At 42.5% G+C, this 25,589-nt stretch overlaps 1 protein-coding gene across 1 annotated transcript in view; it reads right to left on the bottom strand.

The window, feature by feature from the left end:
• BCL2 (BCL2 apoptosis regulator) overlaps nt 1-25,589 on the bottom strand; it is a 95,019-nt gene that overhangs the window by 4,832 nt on the left and 64,598 nt on the right. The window lies entirely within an intron of this gene.

Below are 25,589 nucleotides of genomic sequence, written 5' to 3' on the forward strand. Positions count from 1 at the left end.
AAAATAGTGATTTGGGAGATATGTTCTTGTGCAGTGCTTAGCACAAAGTTCTCCTGCTTACTTCTTTGCACACATTGCTGTAATTACTTACAGTCGTGACTTCTGCTTTAGGCATGCCCACCCTAACAGAAAATATAGGAGCAGCATTTTTAAATATGAGCACCACCATTTTGCCTCCTGAATGCTATATATACAAGCATACATGAAAGAGGTAAACGTACCTTCATTCTACAGACCTTTAATTTCCACTGTACATGGGGGAACTGTATTGTTGGTTGGCTTCACTAAGTATTTATTTGGTTCTCTTGGGATGGGTTCAGAAGACCACGTGTAGTAGCCACAGATGTTTCTTACATATGAACCAAAGCTGTTGGGGTTGTGTTACACCTTTGATGGTCTTTTGCAACTGTCACTGAACGGGTGACACCGTGGTCCTTTGCTCCTGTAATCATGCCTTGGATGTGGCAGTGGTCTGGCTGTAGGGTCTGTCAGGCCAGCCAGTTGATCTGACAGAAGAGTATCCCAGCCCTGCCTAAAAAAGAGCTGGCTTTCCAGGGGATGGTCTTGTCAGTCTGACTTGCCCTCCAGCCTCCAGCCAAAACATTTGGCTCAAGGAAGAGAGGAGAAGCATAGAGTGATGCCACTACTCCTGGCCACCCACAAGTCACCAGGGTAAGTCCCCTCCCTCAGCCCAGCCCAAACCACCCTGTCTTTCTCCTTTGAGCTGCATTCCTCCATGTACTGAGAGCCGTATTGTAGAGCTGCTCTGGAAAAGTCTGGAGGTGTGTGTAGGCACCAAATGGAAAGACTGTGTAAGTAGTAAAGTTTTTGTGACTAAAAATACAGTGGGATTTGACTGGACTAGTGATCAGGTTGGTGATACTCGGTGCATAACGCCTTTCTTTCAAGCTGCAGTTCCTAACAAACTTGAAGTTTCAGAGCATTCCTGAGAGATAAATCATAGCCTATGGCATAAAGCAGTAAATAACAAAGCTGAATGACTTTAAAAATATGACAAAAATGTGACAAAATATCATGTAGGACAACTCTTTTACTGTGCAGCCAATGGAGGCCTGCTCCAAAACTACTGAGATAAACCCATGAAATAGCTATCCAGCCTGGGGGTTTTTATCTCTACCTCTCTTATTCTAGGCTTCTCCTTTTTTGTACAAGTAAACATTCTCTATTTATGTTACAGTGTCTTAAGCTATTTTGTAATGTTACTATGCTAGGAGGTAACCTGCCTTCTAAAAATGTATGTATGTCATGGATTACAGAAAGAATTAAGTAGAGAAAGGTCTCCTCTATTATATAAATCTTCCAGCCAAGCTAATTTTCCATAAATTATGTATTTAAATGAGCCACCATCATTAGTCATCTGTAGTTGTCAAAATAAGAGCGTTTGTGGTTTTACCACGAGAGGGCGTGTAAGGTTTTATAATATTTTGCCATTTTGACTCCTGTTCACTAGACACTGAGGGAGACTCAAATAAATAATAGATATTTACTTCCAAAATATGTCATTGCATTAAGTAATATTGGTGCATGTTGTAGGTAAGAGCAAATGTGTCAGTAACAGGATAGCTGTAGGCTCGGGCCAACAGATTGACCTGAAAATACATCCTCCTCCTGCTGTTTCTCAATGCTTGTTCCTCCAGGCAATCGTTTTCAAACTTGTGTTTCCAAAGGTTTATTATTAAGTGAAAGCAGCTTAACCTTTTTGGGGAATGTCTTAATGCAAACTCTTCATTCCGGAGAAAATTTGGCAAGTTTTGCTTAGCTGCCTGGTTTCTGAAATTTGCAAACTCTGACCTTAATATTCTCCTGTGCTGTTGCAGAGCTGAAAAAGCACACTCAGTTTGCTGTGCAGCAGTTTGGAAAGCTGCTTTTATTTCTCCTTAAGGCTATGAAGTAACACAATATCCTAAAATGTTACAGACTGGGCTAAATCCTGTTGTCGCCAGTGCAGGCTCACTGACTTCCACAGGAGCTTTGTCTGTGTGGGGAGTTCAAGATCAGGCCTTATAAAAATACAACAAGGGTAAAGTTGTTATGGGTGGAAAAGAGAGGAAATGAAAAAAAAAAAACAACAACCAAACAACAAAAAAACCAAACCAAAACACACATGGAAATGCAAGTCATGTGAAAACACTTTAACATTAATATTTCCATCGTTTCGTTCTGCAAGGAAGGTCTCACTTCTGTATATTCATGATAGCCGATGCATACACAGTATCAATACAAAAATGGTCATATATTGTGCCTTCCTTCTATCCCAGTTTAGGAACATTCCTCCCAGTTTGTCAGGGAGGCCGTTTCTAATGATTCAGTAGAGCTCCAGGTATTGGGTATGAAAATGAGTTACAGTAAAACTTGAAGACAAAGCAAAAATATGGCATAACCTATGGCTCAAAAGAGGAATGTTAACAAAAAATGTGCAGCATGCAGTACTTTTTTGTCTGAGATTATTACAACAATAACATGAACCCAACCTAATGGTGTCTGCACTATATATTACAAGTAGCTCTTTATGATCGTTCCCCCTCCCCTTCTCAAACATCCTGATTAGGCCTATTTCCGAAGCTTGTTTGAACAGCCTGTCACTATTTGTTTAAGTTTCAAACCTGTTTTAAATAAACACATGTCCATTTTATGTACTAAAACAAGGAGGGGGGGAGGGAAGCATGACCCGTTGCTGAAAACTATTTTAGCACAAAGAGAACCCTAAACAGAATCTCAGCTGTTTCATAAGGTTTGTCTCCATCTGTAAACCCATGTATTCGTCACTGGATTTTTGTCACCTAAAGTGGTCTGTTTAAAATGAGAGAATCTCTGTTAAAACAAATAAAATGAGGGAAAATTGCTTGAAACACTTGATGTTCTCTGAAAAGCACTCTTTATAATAAAAGCAAGGGTCCTCTTGGCACATAAACTGAGGAAAATTCTGGCTTGGTCAACCTCTCTGGAAGTCTTACACAATTGGAAAGAAGATGGTCGCAGGTCTTGCTTTTAAGATGTACCTATTCAACATTTAATGGAAAGTTATATCCTGGATGTAAAATTATATCAGAGCAGTTAAAAATTATACGGAAAAGAACTCTTCATTCAGCTCTGTACCTCTTAAAAAAGTAATTCCTTAAGAAGCTTTTATTAAGTCAAATTGGTCCATTGCTGGTTTACTATGCATCTTTATGTTCCCTGTTTCTGTGAGGCACAAAAGGTGGCAGTGAGGAAGGGAAAGATGCTCTGCCTAAGCTCCTTTTAGCACCAAAGCACCCGAGGTGCCTGCCTCACAGACCTGGGCTTGAATGGCAAGCCAGGAAAATTGCCCCGGGGCGCTCCTCGCTGCCCTCTTGCCTGTTGAACTCCACGCAGGGAAGACACACCATGTTCCTGGCCGCGGTTCATGGGATTTGCAGGGAGCCCAGGGCAAAAGTGGAGCTTGTCACCCTCGGAGGATTAGGAGGTGTAACAGCACAGTGAGTCAGGGCAGTTTCAAAACAAAGCATCCAGATCACACTACCCCGGCTCTTCCGCTGGCCCAAATTCGGCAGCTCTGGTCCAAGAAGCAAATGTCATCTTTAGTTACACAGGCGTTCTTTGCTTGCGGATCGAGCCGAGTTTGTTCCGTCCTTTTGCAGCTCAGCCTTCGTCCCTGCTTGAGAGGCAAGGCGCAGCTTCTCGGCCGCAGAGAAGCACATACTTCCCGTAGGCTGAGCCCAGCGAAGCGTTACGGATCTGATGGCTCCTAACTGAAAATACAGAGGGAAAAGGCAGTTTCAGCCTGGCATTTCTGACTGAGGGGCTGGTGGGGAGAGCAAACACGAGGAAGTAAAGACTTCCTTTTTCTACCTGAATCAAACAGCTGGTGAGGAAGTGACTTTATTTCCCTCGTTATCATTGGGTTGGCAGGATATCCTCTTGAGCCACATTGTATTGAATGAAGAGCTGGTGAGACTTCCATTTTACTGAGGGGGAATTGCCTTGCGGCTATTTTACGCTGCCCTCTCCGTGACTCCAAAACAAACAAACACACACCAGCTCTTGGCTTTTGAAGAAACTTGTACAGGTCTGGACAAGGCAGCTTTGCCACCCTGTGCAGGGCAGGAGAGGGAATGGCATAAGCTCTGATTCCAAGGTTTAGCAGCTGAATGACTTTTCCCTCACCCCTGCCTCCATACAAATGACATAAATTCTCATAAAAGCTTTTGTTCCCGAATGGTAACTCATTTCGGAAAGAGTTTGGGGAAAGAGGGAGGAGAAAGAGCTGGTTAAATCATCCCATGTTTTCTATGCAGTGAAACCTCATTAAAATGTCATCTTGAAGCTAACGAGAAAAGTTCTTGGAACATAAAAAATAGGCAAATCTGTAGCTGTTCTTTTCCCAAAGAGTTTATGGGTCTTTTATGCAAGCCTGAGTCGTGAGTGCATGCAAATAAGGACAGCTCAGACCTTGACTGTGTTGTGCTGAGGTGTGGTGTTTCATGAGGTCGGTATCTTTAGAGAGGCCGCTATCTTTTTACTCCTGGGAGTGCCAACATGCTGGCAGTCCAGCCAGGTGCACGTTATCGAATTATACTGGAAAGGAAAGGAAGGTGTCACTACACAAGCCCTGCTGACTGTGGGCAGAGAACCTGCCTGGGAACGGCTATGGCACGTGCACCCCTGACCAAATCCACAGCCAGCTTTTTCTTTTCCTCCCTTCACCTGTGCCTGTGATATAAATGAGTCTGTTTTGAATTCCTTGTTTCCACGATGCTCAGCATAGTGTTAGGTCTGCAGCTGACGTGGTAGTTGCAGGCTGTATACCCTCTTGTTTGTCCAGTGATATTCCAGGTTTCTGACTACGGACAAAACTGGTTGTCATCACAGTGGTCTTGACTAACTTCTTTGTTCCTTGTCCTTGCTATCTATCATCTGCATAGGTTCTTGCATCAGTGAGCCTGTGATCTTGGGGGCATATCTTGCAGGTCCTAGTCTGGCCAGGCTCTCACTGAAGTCTGTGTGAATTGAAATCAGTGGAAATATTATTTGCATAAGGCTGACTAAACATGGCACTCAGATGGAGACATCTAAGGAACAAGGGCTAATTGTGGTTAGGTTTGTTCATCAAAACTGATGCATGTGCTTAGAAATACATAAACGTGCGTGGTTATAATATTGGGAATTACTATTCCTCCTGTCCACACTTCCCGCCAGTGACCCTGCTGGCATGCAGATTTCCTCCAGACCCCTGCAAGATGAAGGACAAATCCAGGCTCTGGGGAACGGCGAAGCCATCTCTTCAAACACAGGATTTGTAACGCATTGATCATTCAGCTTGCATGGAAACCCATGCCATGTTCAGACTAGGCTGCATTCTTGTTAAACCAAGTCAGCATGAGAAATGTTTAAGTAATTTAGTCCTGGCGTCTCTACTTAATTCAGTTAGACGTGGCTCTGCGATACGCAAAAGCCCAGACCTAGTGGAGGCTGCCTTGTTTTCTTATTCCTGGAAAGGCCCACACTAAAATGAGGTATTTCTGGCATCAGCGTAACAGCTGTAATGGCACTACAGCAGCTAGCCAGTTGTATTTAATGGCTGCCACTTTCGAGGGAACAATATTAGCAGTAATGAGAGAAAGAAGGCGAGAAGGCCTTCTACACAAAATCCTCCATGTTCAAACAACATAGTCAAAGCTGCTCTACTCAATCCTTTGCAGTTTTCTTTTCAGATCTTTTGTGGGTTGATAATCCTATTCAACTAATTTGCTGTTTGTTTGCATCAATAGTTAGCAGTCTTAGTTTTATTTTCTGAAGGTACCCTACTTGGGCAGAGTGCAAGAAGCTGTGTAACTCGTACCTAGAAAACAAATGTGTCCTTGCACATATTTTCATGAATCTCAATTGCACTGAGAACTGTTCACAGTTTGAGGCCACCTTCTTCTCCATCTACTCAAATTTATCAAACCCATTCTAAAGAGTTTACAGTCATATACAACAGTAAACTTATCAAACACCCATTTATGGATTTATGGATCACTTTGGAGGAGAGACTAAGTGTCATAGAGTTGTTAGGGGACTAATCCCAAAACATTACTCTTAAACATACACCCTCTGAAAAGAAGCTAGATGCATGAGGACCCCATAAAATCTTCAGAATGAAAATAATGACAAAACATGTTTGAATGACAATGCAGCCTGTTTCTCTTAAAATCTTGTCTATATTTTCCATCTTGCTTGTATCTTACTTTCAGTATGAGAGCCCTTACACTGGAAATAGCCTACCTAATTTAAAAGCCCCAGTTTGGAGACCTGGCTGCAGGGGGTATGTTGGTAGTAGAAGGAAATGTGAACACATCCCCCATCATGTTCCCTGCCTGCTCCAGCTGCCCATGCCGCTCTCGGGCCACCACAAAAGAGTTAAATCACGTAACCGCCTGAGAAATGGGAACCGAAAGCAGCTGCTTGTAGAAACGCTCAAAGTGCTCTGGCACAATGTTTGTCATCAAGGCCACGGAGGGTTTTATTTAACAAACCCGTCCAGCCAGGCTCAAGGCACAGGTATGAGCAGAGGTAGAGAGGGGAAAGCAAGAGAGCAAGGCTGTGAGCCTGGTGAGGAGGGCTTGTCTGGGGGCAGCCTCGGCCAGCAAAGGCAGAGTGTGCATGTGAATGCAAACGGGAGGGTGAGACTGGACCAGCCTGAGCAGGTTATCCCATCAGCTGAACCACGAGGGACCAGTCATGCATTTTTCTGCTTCTTGTTTTAACATCCCTCAGGGAAACACTCCATCCTGTGTTTGTTGTCTCAACACCCAGTTTTGATCCAAGTCCCTCTGGCTTGACTAACTCGTGCTTGGCATTGAGCAAGAGTAACACTGAGCTGGAGCATTGGCCTTGGCTCTCCTTGGCAACAGGTCATGCAGAGCCATCGGCACCTTCTGCAGAAGTGCCACCAGCTCCTCACATGACTTGAAGCAGGCTCTCAGTTTTTTCAACTGATTTACAAGGCCAATGAGACAACACAGCTAACATCATGATAAAGTAACCTCACGATAAATCTGCAGTTTAACAAGTAAGTGCAAAAAAAAGCTTATGCTGTAGACTTCAATGGACAGCTACACTTCTACCAGCAGCCACCTGGAAAATTTGAATTTGCGCATGAGTTTTCTTTGGCAGCCTGCACCTCGTTAGCAGCCCAAACCATCTCTGCTCACCTGTGAAAGCCTTATTTGAGGCAGAGAAGAGGCGGCATTTTTTGGTCATTACTTTCTCTTGCCCTTTCCTAAGTCAGCCCTTGGGTGCTGTACTCCACCGGGTTCTGTGTGTCGGTATTAGCTGTGAGGGAGGCAGACGTGTCCTGGCAGTCAGGGAGCTCTGCAGAGCAAGTTGCAGGTCCTTCCTCCCAACACAGTGCACGCAAAAGTGGAGGCCCCTCCATGGCTTGCTCCATGTTTTCCTCATTTCACAGCTAACTGATAATGAGAAATTAAATGAAGGGGAAGTTCCTGCCCTGAATCTGCTCAGAAGAGGTTGGTTTTCATTTGGGTGCCTCCCCTTCACTCTTCCTTCTTGTCCTTTCTGTCCCGTTCACTGCTTGTGGAAAAGCACAAGACTTGCAAGACAAATGGAGGGTGAGGGAGCAGGGAAAGGAATGAAGAGAGTCTGCATAGACTGAAGCGTGTGGGAATTTAGACAAAATTAACTGTCTGAAGAGGAGAGGTGAAAACTGCCTGATGCCACAATGAGCTGAATCCTACTTTTAAGCTAAAGCTTTACAAGATGATTAAGGAAGTGGAGCATCTCCCTTATGAGGAAAGGCTGAGGGAGTTGGGTCTCTTTAGCTTGGAGAAGAGGAGACTGAGGGGTGACCTCATTAATGTTTACAAATATATAAAGGGTGAATGTCACAAGGATGGAGCCAGGCTCTTCTCGGTGACAACCAATGACAGGACAAGGGGTAATGGGTTCAAACTGGAACACAAGAGGTTCCACTTAAACGTGAGAAGAAACTTCTTCTCAGTGAGGGTGACAGAACACTGGAACAGGCTGCCCAGGGAGGTTGTGGACTCTCCTTCTCTGGAGACATTCAAAACCCGCCTGGACACATTCCTGTGTAGCCTCATCTAAGTGTTCCTGCTCCAGCAGGGGGATTGGACTAGATGATCTTTTGAGGTCCCTTCCAATCCCTGACATTCTGTGATTCTGTGAAGTTGCCTTACTTTATGACGTGCTCATGGGTTAGGGTTTGGTGCTAAATCCTGAATGTTTGGGTTCATCCAGAAGGTCCTTTGGCAAATGTTATCAGGTAAGAACTAACAGGGACCATATGAAAAAAAAAACAAACAGGAAGTGTCAGAGTGTAAGAATACAATTCACAAGCAGATTGAAGAACTTTGTTTTGTTATTCAAAACAGCTCAAATTAATTTGCATACACAGTTGTAATCCATTAACTATGACCATTAGATTTATTCAAATGCCACCAAGCAAAACCAAAATATGAAGACTTAAGGAAATGCAAACCACCTCTGCCCCTCCACCTCCAAAACCAACAGCAAAACAAACAACAGGCATCCTACAGGACAAGTAGGATCTTCCATCAAGAAGCAAGTACCAGTGGGATGTCTGAAAGCAACACACCTCCTACCCATATGTATACCTTAATTCCTCTGTAAAAAACAAATAATGTCTTGCTGATACAAGAAAGGGCACAAATTCTGTGTGTTTCCTTTTATCAGGAAGCTTTAAAAAAGAAAAATGTTAGAGATGGGTAACAGGAGAAAAAGGGTTATTCTGTACTTCAGGGGCTTTGCTGGTGACACCGTCCTGGCCAAATCTGTCAGAGGAGACATGGCTTATACCAGCTGCAGGAGTCTGCCAGCATGGTTGAAGTACCTCCCAAACAACGTGAGCTACACTGGCAAAAGAACTCCTCTGTTTGGTGTACATCTATGTAAGTCTACATAGTGGGGAAAGGAATCATGCCAAAATAGTTATCTTTGTAGGCTAGGGATGTGATTTTTTCCCCATGAGATAGTTGTGCTGGCCAGACTTTGTCATGTAGATCCTAGGAACTTTTATTTGCAAAATAAGACTGTAATTTATTTTAACCAGATGTTCAGAACTGATCCGTGTCTGTGTATTCACAGTGCACTCCAAGTAATTTTCACTGTGAAAGACATACACCTTGGACACCGGTAAGATTTTAAAAACATAATGCTGAAACTTTAAGGCCGTGATGGGCTTTTCTTTCCTTTTAGTGGTAATGGGTAGTTTCCAATGAAGTAAGCTGGTGTTCAGTGTATTGAGTTTTGCTCCTACCAGTCAGATCCCCCACAGGTCCTGTAAGGCAGAGGTCCCAGCTCTCCTGGGTATCAGACATTCACAGCAATTTCTGGAGCAGGTCATGCAGTTCCTTACAACCTAATGGTTGCTGGGAGCATAGGGTGGGAGCTGAAGGGACCTAGGCTCTATTTTCGGCAAAGAGCAGGAGGTAGGAGTGCCAGTCCTCTGAAAAACAGATCCCTCTTTGTTTTCTGTTATTCCTGGTGTTCTTGAGAGGAGACAGGGGCTGGTTCTGCTACAGGACAATGATCATCAGAGTGGTCACACTGCTGTCACTGGAGCCTGAAGTACCTACCACTATCAACAAGTTACACATACACATCCTTGGGAACAGCTGAAATACAGCTTAGCCTGCATTCCTATGGCCAGTCATTCAAAACAGAAACTAAAGGATTTGGTTAACTGCTGCCTTTTTTTTTAATAAGCTTGCATGTCCTTGCAGATCATTCACAAAGGGCTGAGCATTTTTATTTCCTGTTGACATCCTTTGAAAGGGAGAATGCCAATAGAAATTGGATTGTTTAATGAACAATTTATGTGGACAGCAAGTCAGATGAAAACTCATGAAGGATTTAAATGTATCATTGTGACCTTGAACAAACAGCACGAGGAAGGAGAAGGCCATTAACTTAGGCAGGAAAGACTGGTAATTACTTCATGTGTTGGTGTTTCCAAGTGAGTAGAAATTTCATGTAAAATTTTGGATACTCAAAGAATAAAAAACAAAACCAGGAATATGAGCCGAGAAAAAAATAAATGCATTGCCTATGAAATCAGTGCTTGAAAGCTTTCGCACTTTCTGAAATAAATAAGACCCCACAGATCGGAAACTGCAGATCAAAACTGATATAAGGTCCTAAAATTTATAATTCACTTTAAAAAATACTTCTAAGTGCAGGTGGGTCCACACGGCTGAGTGCAGATTGATGGAGAGGAAGAGAGATCTGACCTTGCACTGAAGAAGCCAACTCGGCGGCAAGCACAGGGGTGCAAGTCCTATAGGTGTATCAGGGTAGTTCTCCAGGTGGGCCATGCCTGCTGTGAATCCAGTGCAAGCGCTGTGCAGCGCTGCGCTGTGTCATGTAGACGTGCCCCGAGGCACTACCAGAGAAAGAATGATGGATCCTGCTGCTCACGGAGAGTCTTACGGCAACGCCTTCCCTATACAGCAACATGCCAGCAGCTGCTGCTGAAAGGCCAGTCTCTCTTGGCCAGCCACTTCAAAGTAGCCTCAAGAATTTGATTAAAGCATTAACCTGCAATTAAAGAGCTGCCCTTGCTTAAGAGCCAGAGGAAGTGATTACAGGAGCTGAGGGATTCACGCGTGGTAGAAAGAGAGGGACTAGATCTGGAAGTCAGTACAGCGATCATCTGGAGGATGACCACAAATAACTGCTGTGTGCAACCACCTCCTGTGTCTGTCTCTCTTTAGGTGATGACCTGTGCCCATCTTGATGCTCTTTTCATTGGAGCTCTGCCATTACTGTCAAACTGCTTCTTCGCCCCCTGATCTTCCATCACTAATGTCTGCTGCTCCTATCCCTGAGCTTTGCATCAATAGGGGCTTCCTGCCACAGGGGTAGCTCTCAGCTGGCAATTTATGGCTGAAATCTAATGTATAAGTGACATAACCCACCCAGGAGCTGCCTGCAGAACCTCCTATAATTAACTGTTGCTGCTATAAGTTTAGACAAACCCAGGAAATCACATGCAAAATTCTGTCTGATTTGCTATCTAATCTCCTTCTATCTAGGTTCTTATACCACACACATTGCTGAGGTATCTCAGCATCTCAGTGCCTCGATGCAATTCAGTTAAACCCTTTCCAAGCCAGCAGTCTAAACTGCAGTCCTGACACTTCTCCTACACACAGCCAACTGTTTTGCTATGAGAAAACTGTGAAGAAGCTTCTTCAAAGACTCCCTGAACATACCAGCCTCTCTTGTCGTCTTTTCCCAGATAATGTAAGGTTGGGAACCTTGCCAAACATCACGCTAAACCGAAAGAGATGTTCAAACTGCAGCGAGTACAGGAGCCAAGGGGTACACAGCCTGCCAGAATGTTATTGTAGCATTCTCAAGAAGCTCACCGCATTAAGACTTCATTTTGTTGTGTGCCTGTCTGTCTGTCTGTCTGTCTAGGAGATGCTTCACTGGAGGCCAGAAAGTCATTGCTTCCTCAATATTAAACACAAGCGTCTCAGCCAACTACAAATCATTTGTTAGCTTCAAACTTTCGAGTCACTTTTTCTTTTAAGATTGGAGATGTTTGATCCTGTGGTTGCTGTTGCTTGAAACAGAACTTCTGCTTTCAAGAGGATTTTAGATATACCCTTTTCTGATGATCGAAGCAAGAACACAGGAAGGGACCAGCAGTCAAAAATGTGATGAAAGGAAGCTGTATTATTTCTGGATAAGAAATACTAGATATGGGTTTGATTTATTTAAGCCCCAGTAAGGGAAGAGAAAAGTTCAGAACTTATCTACACTTTAACAGTAAAGAAGCAATCCTCCCCCCAGGAGGAACCATTTGCACTGATATCAAAGTGTATTCTGACTCATTAACTGAAATACGTTGTACTGGTGGAAAACAGTTATATCAGCAAGATTTTGGCTACACAAGGGTTTACACCAGCATAATTTATAGCCATGAAAAAAGCCAGATGCGTAACTAACATGGGCATACAGTAGAGTGCAAACGAGGGATGAAACATGGGGGAAAATTTGCAGGCCAATATTTTGGGCTATGTGTTTGATTTTTACAACTTTGTGTTTAAAAGTTCCTGTAAGTCTATAATGAGAGCAGTTAAAATTAAAAAAAAACAAATAAACAAACCAAACCAAACCCCAAACCAAACCCAAACAATCTAGAGCAACACAAGCAACAAGAAACTAAAACAAAACCAAAGCCTCTTTTTTCCTTTCTTTTTTTTTTTTTTTCTTTTTTTTTTGGCTTTTTATTCCCATAGCTTTAGCCATAAAGCTGGGGAGGGAAAGGAAGACGATGAACTGAGCCTGTGATCACGGCATTAAGTTGATTTGACTATTAGAAATTTTTAATTTAAATGTTCCCCACGGGGTTTCTGGTATTTATTTCCCTATTTATTTCTTGAGCCTATTTAATACTTTGACCTGAAGGAAGAAGACTTTGCACAAGCACGAGGATTAAAGGTCCAAATTAGTTAAAGATGAAACAAATCTATTGATTCATTAAAGCCCAGTGTTCTCAGTGTCACCAGCAATACTATCATACATTAAACTGTTAATATGCTTGAAGCGCAGAAAAAGGAAATTTTCAGCATAAGTTACAGATGGCTTTTGGTTGAGAAAAATACACTGCTCCTTTTTATCCTTTTTGCCTAATGTTTTCTGTCCCACCCAAACAGTATGTATGTACGTAACAACCATGGGATGGTGAGTGAGTCTCTTCTCATGCCTGCCTGACCCTGTACATTGGTTTTAATCTAATTTTGTCATCTTTGACCACTCCCAAATTGTACCTCTTAACTTGCACCCCTTTCACTCCTTGGGTTTTTTTTTGCATGCTTTGTTCATGTACTCACTTACCTTTTTAAGTGTGTTTCTTCAGCTATTCCTTGTGGAATTCCTTCTTTCTATGGCTGTGTAACCTTCTTCCATTCATCACCTCTTTTTTTACGACTCATTTTCATGCATCCAGTACTACCTTGCACACTTGCCACAAAGCATTTGTACGTACACAAGTTACGCCTTTTCTTGCCAATATATTGCTTATTCCTGTCTATAGAGTTGAAGTTAGCAGAGACAAATACATGACTGTCATCATGACAGCTAATTGTGCCCGAGCGGTGGTCCCAGCAGGTTTTAAAGACAGCTGGCTGCCACAATGCTGAGTGCAGCCTAGGTGGATGCAATTGCCAAGTCACCATGGGCGTCATGCCAAGGGGACTCCTCGAGGTTGTATTGTGACACGGTGGTGGCTTGCAGTGAAGACAGCCCTGCCAAGTCCTCGCTGAGACTCCAATACCCAGTTTGTGCCTCAAATAAACCTAAGCTGAGGTGGTGTTCCTCTAGAAGCAAGCAGAGTTGGTTAAGTGTTTGAAACAAGGCTTGGTACAAAACCCCCTTGTGTCTGGATTGTTGTGAAGCCACCATGCTCAGAAAGCAAGAGTACCTGGGCACTCTATAGCTGCAGTTCAGCCGTGCTCGGTGAGTCCTGATATGTGGAAGGTGCAGCGTGTCTATGCATTTTATCAGGAATCTGGTAGCTGCTGAGCCATACGAGAAGCTCTCTGAAGGCTTTCACACTCCCGGGAGGAGAGGCAGCTCGTAAAGCTGTGTTTAGTACTTCTCCTCTGGCCAATTTTTAAGGGAAGATCTAGAAGGACAGAGATGAAGTTGCTCTTTGTTGAATTTCTCAGATACTAAAACACGTACTTATGTCACAGTTTTTAAAGAAAACAAAATAGCATCACCTCGAAGAGATGAAAGTTAAGACCCATGAACACAGGAGCTGCTGTACTGAATTAGCCTTGTAGTCCACCTGAATGTTAAGACTCACTGAGTCAACTACAACCAGTCTGTGATTAATACCCAAGTTAAAACTAGTTTCTCCCTTTTGTGTGTCAATTTTTCAAGATTTTTTTGCTTCAGGTGTCAAGAGATCTTTCTTCCTATCTGTGTGCCTCCTGATCTATTTGGCCAAGCATAGGGGAGTAGCCAAAGTCACTATTACTACAATTTTCTTAGCAATTCTTTTGAGTTCAACATTGGTCACTCCACTTCCTTTTCTTAAGCTGGATATCAGCAACAATGACCTGCTAATTTCCAAAAGTTGTTAAAATGCTTTGGAATTTCTAGTTTAGCATTTATTTATCTGTTTTCAGAGGTTCAGTTCCATAGTCCTTGCCACTTAAAGTTCAGCTAAATAACATTCAAGTTATCCTTCTATACAGCAGTATTTCCTCTGCCTCAGTGGCCCAGTTTTACTATACCGAACAGTTTATAGGTAGATAATGATGTTGTTGCACTACATTTCCCTACCGCCCCTTATTACTGAAATCATCCTCCATAGCAAAATACTCCGATTGTTCTTTTGCTTATAAGCTTGTTAAGTTTGTCTAAATACTTAGGCTTATTAAACTCCTTCTTCTGATACCTTCCCAGTTTTACTGGATTCCCTTTTATGCATTTACTAAAATTACGACTCTCCAATGGTCATAATTGGCATCGTGTTCTCTGAATTCACAAGACACTGCCATATATACAGATGTCTTTAATAGACATATCTGACTAATATGTTCCCCAGGTCCCCATAACTTCTGGCTTATTTGCAAGACCTACTTCTGTTCTGGTCCTCTCCATTTTCTAGGCTCTCCTTTCCCCAGAGGGTTTCCTCATTCTCAAGCAAACTAAAACGCCTTCTTGCACAGTCTTTTCTGGCCACACTTAGAACTGGCATAGATCTCACTGCATCATCAGGCTTGTGTATGAAACTGGGAACAACTGAGTCAAAGCCATTAGCCTTTTCTTGGACCCTGAGTTTTTTACCTAGCCAACTGGTGTTATTTCCCAGACCATCTCTCTCACTTACTGGTAAGAAAAACTCATCCAGTGTCTGATGATATCCATTGTTTTGGCTGAAATTAAGAAGCTTGCCTAGTTAGTGTTCCTTGTGACCATGCTCCCGGGGCGACCAGGGCCGTTTGTCTCACCACTCTCATTCTGACCAGTGGTTCAGTTGCAAAGACTCACATCTTCTGCCAGAAAAGGGTGATCTGACCTTCTGCTCTGTAGCCAAGCTTCTCTTCCATCAGGAGACTGGTTTCTTAAAATAAAGCATTGGCTAGCTTGTGCCTAAGAGCCACCATTCCCCCCCACCCAGATGACCTTTCAGCTTCTAACGTTCCCCAGTTTCTCACAGGCATTTGCAGGATTTCAGAACACTTGAAAGTAAAGAAGCAGAAACTTGGCAAGATCAAGGGTCCTTAAGAGAAGGTAAGATATTTTAACCAGTTCCCAAGTCAAAAAAAGAGTTACTATCTTCTTATCTACTTGCTTAAGTTTTAATGAAATGGTGGGCTTTTGGTTGGGCAAATAACTGCCAGTGCTGTGTTGCCCAAGGGAGTTCTTTCTGATTCTCACTATCATGTATCCCATTTCCCTAAATCTTAGAAAAAAAAACCCCAAACTTTAAAGTTAGATTCCTAAACACATGAGTAGGTGTCTAAATGAATAGACTGAGTTTCACAGTGGAGACCTCCTGTCTTGGTTGTCTGAAGTTGGGTAGATGCCAAGCATTGAGAGTCATGGGCCAAGTAATACATTACAAAGTATTATTGGGTGGGGACAGGGGAAGTTAAATTCCTGATCTCATTTCTAAAATTTTAATATTATGCATTAATAATAATTGCATGGATAATAATTTAATTAAAATTGTTGGGATTTTAAAAATATTGTCTGAAAATTATGTTTGCATTTTATGCACTATTTCTTTGACAGGGATCAGAGTGGAGCAATGAGGCTATAAGCATAGAAAAAACTTTTCGATAGGGACGACACTGGATAACCGTAATAGTAGGTAACCAACCAACTGAATGAGGAACCCATTGAAAAAGGAGTGACAGGGAGAGAGAATGTAGGTATGGAGAGTGAGCGCTCCCAGTCCTCATCATGCAAGAAATACAAAGCTTTCAATTATATGAGGAGTGACAGGAAATTCACAGCTGGTAAGGGGATGTTCTTTTGCACAGGATCCAAAATTAGAACATGTTATTATCTATTTTTTAAAAAATTAGATGATTGCTACAGGATGCTGAGAAGTGAGTTTAGCAAGCTTCAAATAATAATTAAATATTTCTATAGTAAACAAAAGCTGTTAACAGTTATTCCAAACAACAGTAATAGTAGGAGGAGGAGGAGGAGGAGAAGGAGGAGTAGTAGTATAGGAGTAGTAGTAGTAGTAGTAGTAGTAATGGAGGTGGAGGTAATTAATAATAATAATAATGCAAGTCTTTTGCTTGAAGGATTAAATCAATCTCTGAATTCTTAGGATTAGCATGAGGTCTTCATGGGAACTACGCAGGACAGGGGAAAGGATGGGAGAGAAAAAAAGATTATCCTAAATCTGCCTCTTGTGGCATTTCTTCATCTGAAACAAGTGGTGCCAAGCACAGGCACAGTCTGTGCTGCATGACGATGATTTTAGTGAAGAAGAGCAATTTTTGACACTTATGTATTAGCTGAGCAGAGGAGTTTTGTGTCCCTCGTTGTTTTACAAAGATTTTTTTCTAAATTTTTTAGTGTTCATCTGACTAAAACAGACTTTGATTGAGACAAACCCAAAATAATGAGACAATCCCCAAAATAAGTTTTGTATAGAATTTTTAAAAAATGAACAACATAATATCTTTAACTTAAGTATAAAATAAAATATGTATTTTTATCTGGAAAACTAATGTGACTATTTAGTATTAAAAAAATTGCTGGAAGTTAAATGCTAGTATTAATTAAAGGTTAAGAAAAGAGTTCAAGATGGATTTTTAAAATGGGCAAATTCTTTAATCTTATAAGGAATATTTTCATAAAATATATAATGAAATCTAAGAAGTAAACAGAATAAAAATTCGTTTTTGCCCACCTGCTTTATTCAAATGGAAGGAATAGTAATTAAACATACAATGACAGCAACATAAAGGGAAGAGGCTGTATTTAAAAAAAAAGATAGCCATGTTCCTTATTTAACAAAAAAAAGCTAAACAACCTGCTGATGATACTGAATTTAAATCTGTGCCAGGCTATACAATGCTACTGTTCATGTACGGCTTCCTCTGCCCCTTTGTCCAGCTACCAACGGCTGTGATGGTGAGTTATTTTTTTTAATTTAATTAATTACATTTGGGGAGCAGGCTCTCCCATGCTGCTCTGAGGACCATCCTTCGCCACCCAGAGAGGTGTCCCTGCACCATGCGAGTCTGGGGTGGATGCTGGAAGAGGCCAAAGAGGTACGGCTGATGGTGCTGGGGCAGATAAAGTCTCCACCGAGCCTCAGATGGGCAGCTGGATCCTGTTGGCTGGATCCAGGGGCAGAGGGGCAGCCTGAGTGCAGGTGTCCTCATGGAGGACCAGCTGCAGGAGCAGGGCCCCAGACCATCTCCCTGCATGTGATGGTGCTGCAGAAGACAACGAAGCTGCGTTGGAGTCTGCAAGGCTGTGTCGGTCTTTGCTTCTTCTCTACTCTCCCTAGAGGACTCCTCAGTTTATTTTTATTTTTCAACCTTCCTTGAATCTCTTTCATTTCCTCCTCTCCTTAATTATACATCTCTATATTATCTATCTTTAGATAGAAGTACATGAATATTTTTAATGACATCAAATCTTTTAAAATTGCATTCACAGAAGGGAATACAGCATTTATGCCTGTAGTGTGCCACGGGTAATGTAGTGGTGTCTTTCTCACGGTCAGCCGTGCTTCCCAAACTCCCCTCCCCCCCGACCCGAGTACTTTCACTCACCTCTTTTCAGACCACTAAGCAACCACTGCCAATCACCCTTCGCACCCCATCCCACCACTTTCACTCTCAGTCATTTGCCCACTGCCATGACTCTGTCAGGATGCACCTCACCAAACCATTGCAGACGCCCACCCTTTCTTACTCACCTCCTGAACCCTTTCATGCGGGCAGAGATAGTCAACAGTAGCTCAGCTAGAGCTGTCGGTACTGTGGTAAATGCTGAAAATTCAAAGCAGGAGAGAAAGAGATAGGAGGTAACTGAGTGATACGGGAACTAGGTGGGAAATTCCTTACTCAGAAGATTCAGGAGGTATGAGTGTCTCGGAGGGATCGGGTAGTGCAGGAAACTCATCTGCCTGAAGCACTTCTGCAATGCAACAACTACACCCAGAGGCAGGTCCCCTTAGGTTCAGTAAATACAATGATCAAGAGAGAGCAAGAAAATGTTCCAGAAGGTGATTCAGAGAAGCAGCAGCTACTTGGGCATAGCAACATGGCTATCCCCAAGCTGCCCTCTGGAGAAACTCCTCTTCCCCTCTGTTGAGTGTGTAGGGAAAGTCCCTGCCTCCATACCCGAGCGAGAATGCCTCAATCTATCTCCGTGCATCATCTGTGGATGGTGGTAATGAAGAGCTTGACTGGGGCATGTGGAGGAGTGTTCCTGGAAGGTGAGTGCTAGAGCAGCTGTGGAGGATCGCCCACAGCAGGAAATTATGAGTGGCTGTGCACATGCACAGGGCTGGAAAGTCCCACACAAAGAGGTCGTCCATGCTTGCTCAGATCAAGGATAGATACTCTTCTCTCAGTTACTCTTGTAGAAAGGGTTATGGTATTTCCCTTTGGGAACTGCGTATCGTGGGAAGTCAATTATAGCTGTGTTTATCTTAAGTGGTTTTATATTCCTGCATTAGTTTGCTGCTGTAAAAGAAAGACTGCCATTTGCATATCTCCTCAGGTTTTGAGTGGACAATGATAACAAGAAGAAATATCTCAACTACTCTTCAACCTGAACATTGCTTGTCTTTTCTTTCAGCCTTCTGTTGAATGAAATATCATTTCAAGCTAAGGGAGGCACTATTTGACAGAACAATAGATATCTCTCCACACCTGTCAAGTTAAAGAGTAACAGGAAGGCGCTATACTCGGATCTATTCTCTTACTTAAGTATTATGCACAATCCAAACATACTTTTCTCTGGAAATAAGTATAACTGTTAAGCATTGGTGACATATGCCTATGTATTAGTATATTATATACATGTATATATTTATAAATATGCATATGGTGAATAGATTGAACAACTAAGGGAGAAAACATGACCCATCTAAAGAAGTTTAGTATTCCGTTACTGTTCTCCTAGCTAATGACTGTCCTCTAAAATGGTCTCGTTCATGAGCAGCATCCTCCATCAAGTGGTTACAGATGCAGTATATCCATTTTAGACATTGCAAAGGCTGAGCGCCAGAGCTTGCACTTCCCTTAAGCACCCGTTTCATCCACAACTTTAAGGTCAGCAGAAAGTATTGCCCTGTTTCCATTTCACTTTGGTCAGGTTCTCAATGTGCTAAATGCAATTTTTTTCCACAGTTCAGAGGAGAATCTCCCATCTGCAAAAAGGACCTCAGAGCTAAGCTTGTTGTGTTACCTGGGGTATGAGGGTAGTATCTGCACAGAGACCAGGCAGACCTGGCAAGAGAATGGTCCGGACCACGGGCTGGGGTTTTCAGTTACAAGGTTCACTTAACCCAAAAGGCCTGCTGCTGCAGAAGGCCACAGATGTTTCATTACTCTTCCTTGGTTCTTCCTGTCCTTACAGAGACACCGCGCATCCTACGGGTTTATTTGAACTTTCTGTTCAAGACTGTGACTTGACCCCAGACCACTGAAGAGCCGATCTCATCCCACACAGCAGGTGCTTGTGTGAGATCTTACAGTTCTTGTCCTTCACAAATACTTCTTAGCCCCGTCAACTGCCAATTAAATCTCCTTATTGTGATACAAAGAATGATAGCAGCATTTTCTATGCCCAAACGTTCCCTAGACTGGTAACATGCTCAGTATATATTAAGAATATAAGTGCGCTCAGTCCATTCACAACACACAATAAGTGCACAATTCAATTAACTAATGCAATTCATATTTCATTAGGACAGAAGCTGCTTGTGACCTTAAACGGACAACAATTTCATGACAGCATCGCAGAATTTTAATTAGATAGGAAAATAACAAAGACAAATGAAACAGAGGGAAAACGCGCTGCCTGGCAGAATTGTTCCAAAGAACTTAAAACAAAAGATGCAGTTGTGCTGGCATGTCCTTCTCCTCCTTCCCCCTTCCTAATGATGCAGAGAACAAAACATTATTGCCTTTTTTGCCTCTGATTAACCATTTGTAGACAAGGCTATGTCAGCATTTATGGTATGCACCTGCTATGGTACCTAAAAGCACAGGAAAGAGAAACATAAGGGCCCGGTTTACCTCTTGCTTATGGGTATCTAAGTGAAGAGCAGCTCCTGTGAGAAGAATAATTTTTATACCAATTTTTCAAATTTGTTTCAAAGGTCCAAATATTGGATCCTATAATAATTTGTGAAGGAAAGTGGTAAACCAGCAGCAACAACAGATATGATTAATAAAGTTAATTGTTAGTATGATTAGTACAAAATAACACACAAAATCACAGTATCTAAAGGACTGATTAAAGTAGAGAGGGATTCCAATGTTAAGCTGCGATTGCTGTAATATTTCTTTTTGTGATACTCTTAAGAAAATGAGAAGAGATTAATAAGGTTAGTTATTAAGGTCCTGTAGTAATTTCATCCTTAATCCAAAGTATTACCATGTATGCTGACCTCTATGTGAAAAAAATGGCTCCCTACAGTCTGTAATTCAGTTTCATTATTTTACTAAATATTGTCAAAACTATGTCTTCTATTACAGAAACATAAAAGGATAAGATCCTCTAGTTTTAAATAGTACATTTAAAGAGACAGCAGAAGGACGAAACTACCAGATCAGAGTTCACAGTCCGCAAAACGTGTTCCCTTCCCCCTGACCCCTCTCTCAGACTATGACTTATGTTTTGAAGATAAAATCAGTAAATACGTTTCGTACAAAGCTGGCCAGATTTTGTATTAAAGGCAAGATACTGTGTAGGAAGCAATTGGATGTGTAGCAAGATGTGTCTGTTTAATCAGGATATTTGTTGATCTGGGTCAGTAACAGGATGGTTATTTGTCCCTGGCCAGTGGGTGGCAATGGCAGCAAATGGCTTATAGTAGACAAGGATTGATTTTGATAAACATGTCCAGATGGGTATGATTTAAATCAGTAAATATATTGCTTTGTATAAAGAGATATTTTTACATTAATTTTAAACAAATGTTTACATCTAGCAGTCACTAGATGCTACATATACACTTAAAATAATATTTGAACTAGTATGATCAGTAAAGAAAAAGGAAAATAGCTTTGCCTTCTTCGATCTTAACGCCTCTGATGTTTTTCTTCTTTATGAGGTATTAGATCAAAGCCCTGTTGTCCGTATATTAATATTATTTAGTAGTGCTTTTCTCAAACTTAATATGAACTAAAGTTAATTTTACTGGAACAGATGAAGTTACTTTATTGGCAGTATTGTCAAATAACTTTTGTAATGCAATGAAAGCATCAAAACAGTACAGCTGCTAAACAGAGAGATCATAAAAAGGGAGTTTCCAGAACTCACTGATATTAGCTACTCACCCATACATTCCCTTCCTCTCAAGTTTCAAGATGAGATTATTATAAAAAAAGGCTGATATGTCAAAAAAAAAAAAAAAAAAAGAAAAAAAAAGAAAAAAAAAGAAAGAAACTGTCTGAACAAATCTGCAAATAAACCAACTTGGGGGAATTCCCATGTCTGTGTTTGACCTCCACGATCAAAATAAGGCATCCTCACCCTGATAAGAGATTCTGCTAATTTTTTAGCACTGAACTCTTCCCCCGATCGGGCATCTGGCTGTCGCAGCTCACGCTTCAGGAAGGCTGTGCTGTAACTGTGGTCGGCCCAGCCTGTGCCAGCCCCCCGGCAGGTCAGAGAGGTGACAGATGGGGGACGGGCAGTGCTGTGGGGACCAGGGTGGTGGCCGCCGCTGGTCACGGTGGCAGCGTCTCACCTGGCCCCCGAGCACCGCGCTGAGTCCCTGCACCACGGAGGAGCCGGGCCCAGGCTATTTATTTGTAATGAGGACCGTCATGCAGCCAAATTGCTCTGTACGGCTTCCTTTTTATTTTTTTTTCCTGTTAAGTTTTTGGCTTGGTTGATGGAGGACGGGGAGGAAATGCATCCCAGCAAAACTGCCTCTCTTCGGACTTGCAGGGGCCTCATTCCAGTCTGCTCACTGGCCTTGGCCTTACCATGTTAGACATAATGTGTTGTGATTTTTTTTTTCTACACTTAATTTTAAAAATTTGATGCCAGATATCTTTCTTTCTCTTACAGTACTGGAAAACTGGAGTCACTCTGCAGCTGTGCTGGGACCTGCTCTGCACAGCCAGTGATGCCACTGACAGCTTTTAGATAGAAGGAAACGGAGGCTAAAGAGCAAAGAAAATTTCTTGCTCCGCATTGTTTTTGGAGACTATTTCTGGCAGACAGGAAGGACTCGTAAAATCACCATCAAACTTATTTTAGCTAATTCCATACGTGAGTCGAAGTATTCCAGAGGTGTGCATCAAGCCTCAGAGACCTGATGGCAAATTTTGTTCCCTGATTAGACACAGAAATAAAAGTATGACACTCTAGGGGCCGCCTGGAAGTTCTTTCCTACAAACAGTGGGGAAAACAGCTTTCAGATGATACACAAGAATATTAACGGGAGCGGGTCCAAATATTGTATTCTAAAATGAATACTTTGATAATCATAACAATGTGCTTTGAAAAGTATCACTTTAAAAGGTCAGCTATACCACCCTCTGACTGCACATTGAAAGCATAGCGGATACATTGAGTCATACATATTGTTCATTGTCATTTGCATTTGGTGAAATCCCTGCATTTTACCCAATTTAGTAAGCCAGCACCGCCTTGGGCTCCCTTGGCAATACTCACCTCTAAATGCAGTTACTGTTTGTTGTGCTAAAACAGCATCTCATCCCATCCCACACCACTAAATCACTCTTCGGGCTTTTGATCAATGTTTTCAAGCCTGTGAGTCATTTTGCATTAACGGAAAGAGAGGGAGCGGCACACTACAGCAATGCGAGTATTTTGAGATTCACATCTGAGATACTTTTGTGTGTGTTGTTCTGAACAAAATGACCATCTGTATCGGTTTGCAGACAGCCACTGGTGCATCGCAAGACCTAACTTCGTATTTGTGTGGATAAAAACCAGCTTAATTCAACAAACGCCATGTAGCATCATCAGGCTACGTGTCATAAAAAGGCCTTACAAAAGTCAAATACACCTTTTGCATTCCAGCCTTTATTTTTAAAATCATCCTCGGAATGTGACCTCACGGCCTTTTCCTTATTTTTTGCACATCACCGAGTTAGGGACTGTTCGATTTTCCAATAGTCATGTGAGTGATATTTCCAACCAGAATACAGTGGAAGCTGTCCTCACCCTTCCGGGGGCTACACCTGAAGAGTACGCAAATTTTGTGGGTGTTTAAACCTTCTTTTATTTTCTATGAGCAATGTAAAAATGACTCATTCGTGCTTCAGCTGGAATGTATAGTTTGTAAACACCAGCAGGGAGCAATCATATTTCTAGCTTTGTAAATAAAACCAGTCCAAACTGCACTGAGCGTTCGCTCCTGTTAGTGATTTGAGTTTTTCGTGGGAAGGGCAGGTCTGGCAGCCACAGCTGCCAGCGGCTGGAAAGGGGAACCCAGAGCTGTCCAGCAACTGGGAGATGGGGAGGACGTGGAGGGAAGGAACAGATGCACCTTCCCATCATAGTGCTGACAGAGGCCTTTCAAACCATTTTGAATAGGAAAAAATAATAAAATAAAATCCCCCTCACAGAGATGCACAGATAGGGAAAGCAATGTGGAGCCTAATTCAAAAGCCACTGAAAGCAAAGGAAGCCTCTTGTCGTGGATGCTCTGGATTGAGCTCTGCTTGGAGGACAGTCAAAACACGTGCCCCTGCCACACACACACTATTTTAAAACTAGTTGGTTTGCTGCCTGAATAATTTAGGCTGAATTGTATAAAAACATATACATACCTTGCAGAAACTGCTCAGGAGAGAAGTCACCTCAAAGTGCATTTATAAAACCTAACACTTTATTGTGCTCTGGAAACCATAATTTGTTTGTAAGGATTCAATGAATACTCTCCTCCCCAAAAGGCAGGCACGTCATTTGCCTTCTCCCTGATATGGACAGAAAGATCAGCGCTCAGAGGATTTACTTAACACCCCTAACCCAAGCTGCACAAGCATGTCAGAAGGAAACTTTGGCATAGGAACCTGCTGACTTGCTGCCTCTCTCCATTGTCTACCAGAAGGAGCACATGGCAGTCCTACTAGGGCAAAATGCCGAGTGCCATCTGCAGATCCTCCCTGTTTTCCTATTTTTGTTGGACTGGGCCACCTGGGCTTCCATTCCCAGCTCTCTCGTCCCCACAGTTGTTTGGCCCTTGACTCCCCAGTACCACTGAGGCTGCAGCTCTTAAAGCTCTGCTTTGCTCCAACGCTGATGTGCCACGCGAAGTTTCTTTGAGATTCAGCACATCCCTCCAGTGACGCCTGTTCGGAGTTAACCACTGATGAGTAATAGTGTGTAAAAGTCAATTACATTCATATTCATAGTTGCTTGCTACTTTAAATGTTAGCAATGGGGGAACTTGCCCTACAGGAATGAGGAGATGGGGGCAAACTTTTATTAGCCCCACATGAGCTTTTATCTGTTTTAAATGTTGCATTGTCCCAGGGAAAGAAGTGCCATTGTTAACAGCATTGGAGGCAGTCAGCTGCACTCAATTTAAAATTAAAAGGGGAAGGAAAAATAAATGAAAAGCGAAAAAGAAAAGGGTCTGCCTGATGCACTGCAGTATGGCAGGCTATGGTAACTTGCCCCAGAACAGTTTTATTGAATCCAGCCCTTCAGTACAAAAGAATTTGTTAACCGCTTCATGATGTAAAGTCTGCTAAAGACATTACCCTCACTGGCCAGCATGAGGCTGTTCCCACATGCTGTAAGCACTGGGTTCACTCATCAGCACTGAGTCCAGGGTTGCATCTACAAGTCAATCTTATCAAGTCAAGTGCACAAATTGTGTGTCTCTGGTTCTGCCTCAGGCCCATGCTACATCCCTACCCAAGGTAACGCCGCTGAAGTCGGGACTAGCAGAGCTCAGCTCAGGCAAAGGCACAGGCTGGGAATGTTAAGTGCAAAGCCGGTGTTTAAAACCAGCTGGTGTTGGGGCTCTTGTGGGCTGAGCTTCTCCTGCCTCTGCACAAGGACAAGTGGCAGTACAAGAGACCCCTTCTCCTGCCTTGCCCGGCACATCGCCTGTGACACACGTGCAGTGCAGGGACAGCACAGAAACCACCCTGTGACTGTCTGCACCAGCCCGATCCGGCATGCCTGGGGACACCTACCCTTGGGGTGGTGCAGGATGCGCTCCAATAAAGTTATCCCAGTGTGAAAAATAGCAGAAGCAGACATCTTCTGCATGAAAAATAAAACTGCACGAACGTAATCTCTGTGTTACTGGGGGAACCTCACCTTTGAAAATGTCATTTTATTGGGCTTAAAAAGGCTGGGGGCAAGAGAGGCCA

This window comes from Streptopelia decaocto, assembly GCF_964273445.1.
Source record: "Streptopelia decaocto genome assembly, chromosome: 2".
Classification (NCBI taxonomy): domain Eukaryota; kingdom Metazoa; phylum Chordata; class Aves; order Columbiformes; family Columbidae; genus Streptopelia; species Streptopelia decaocto.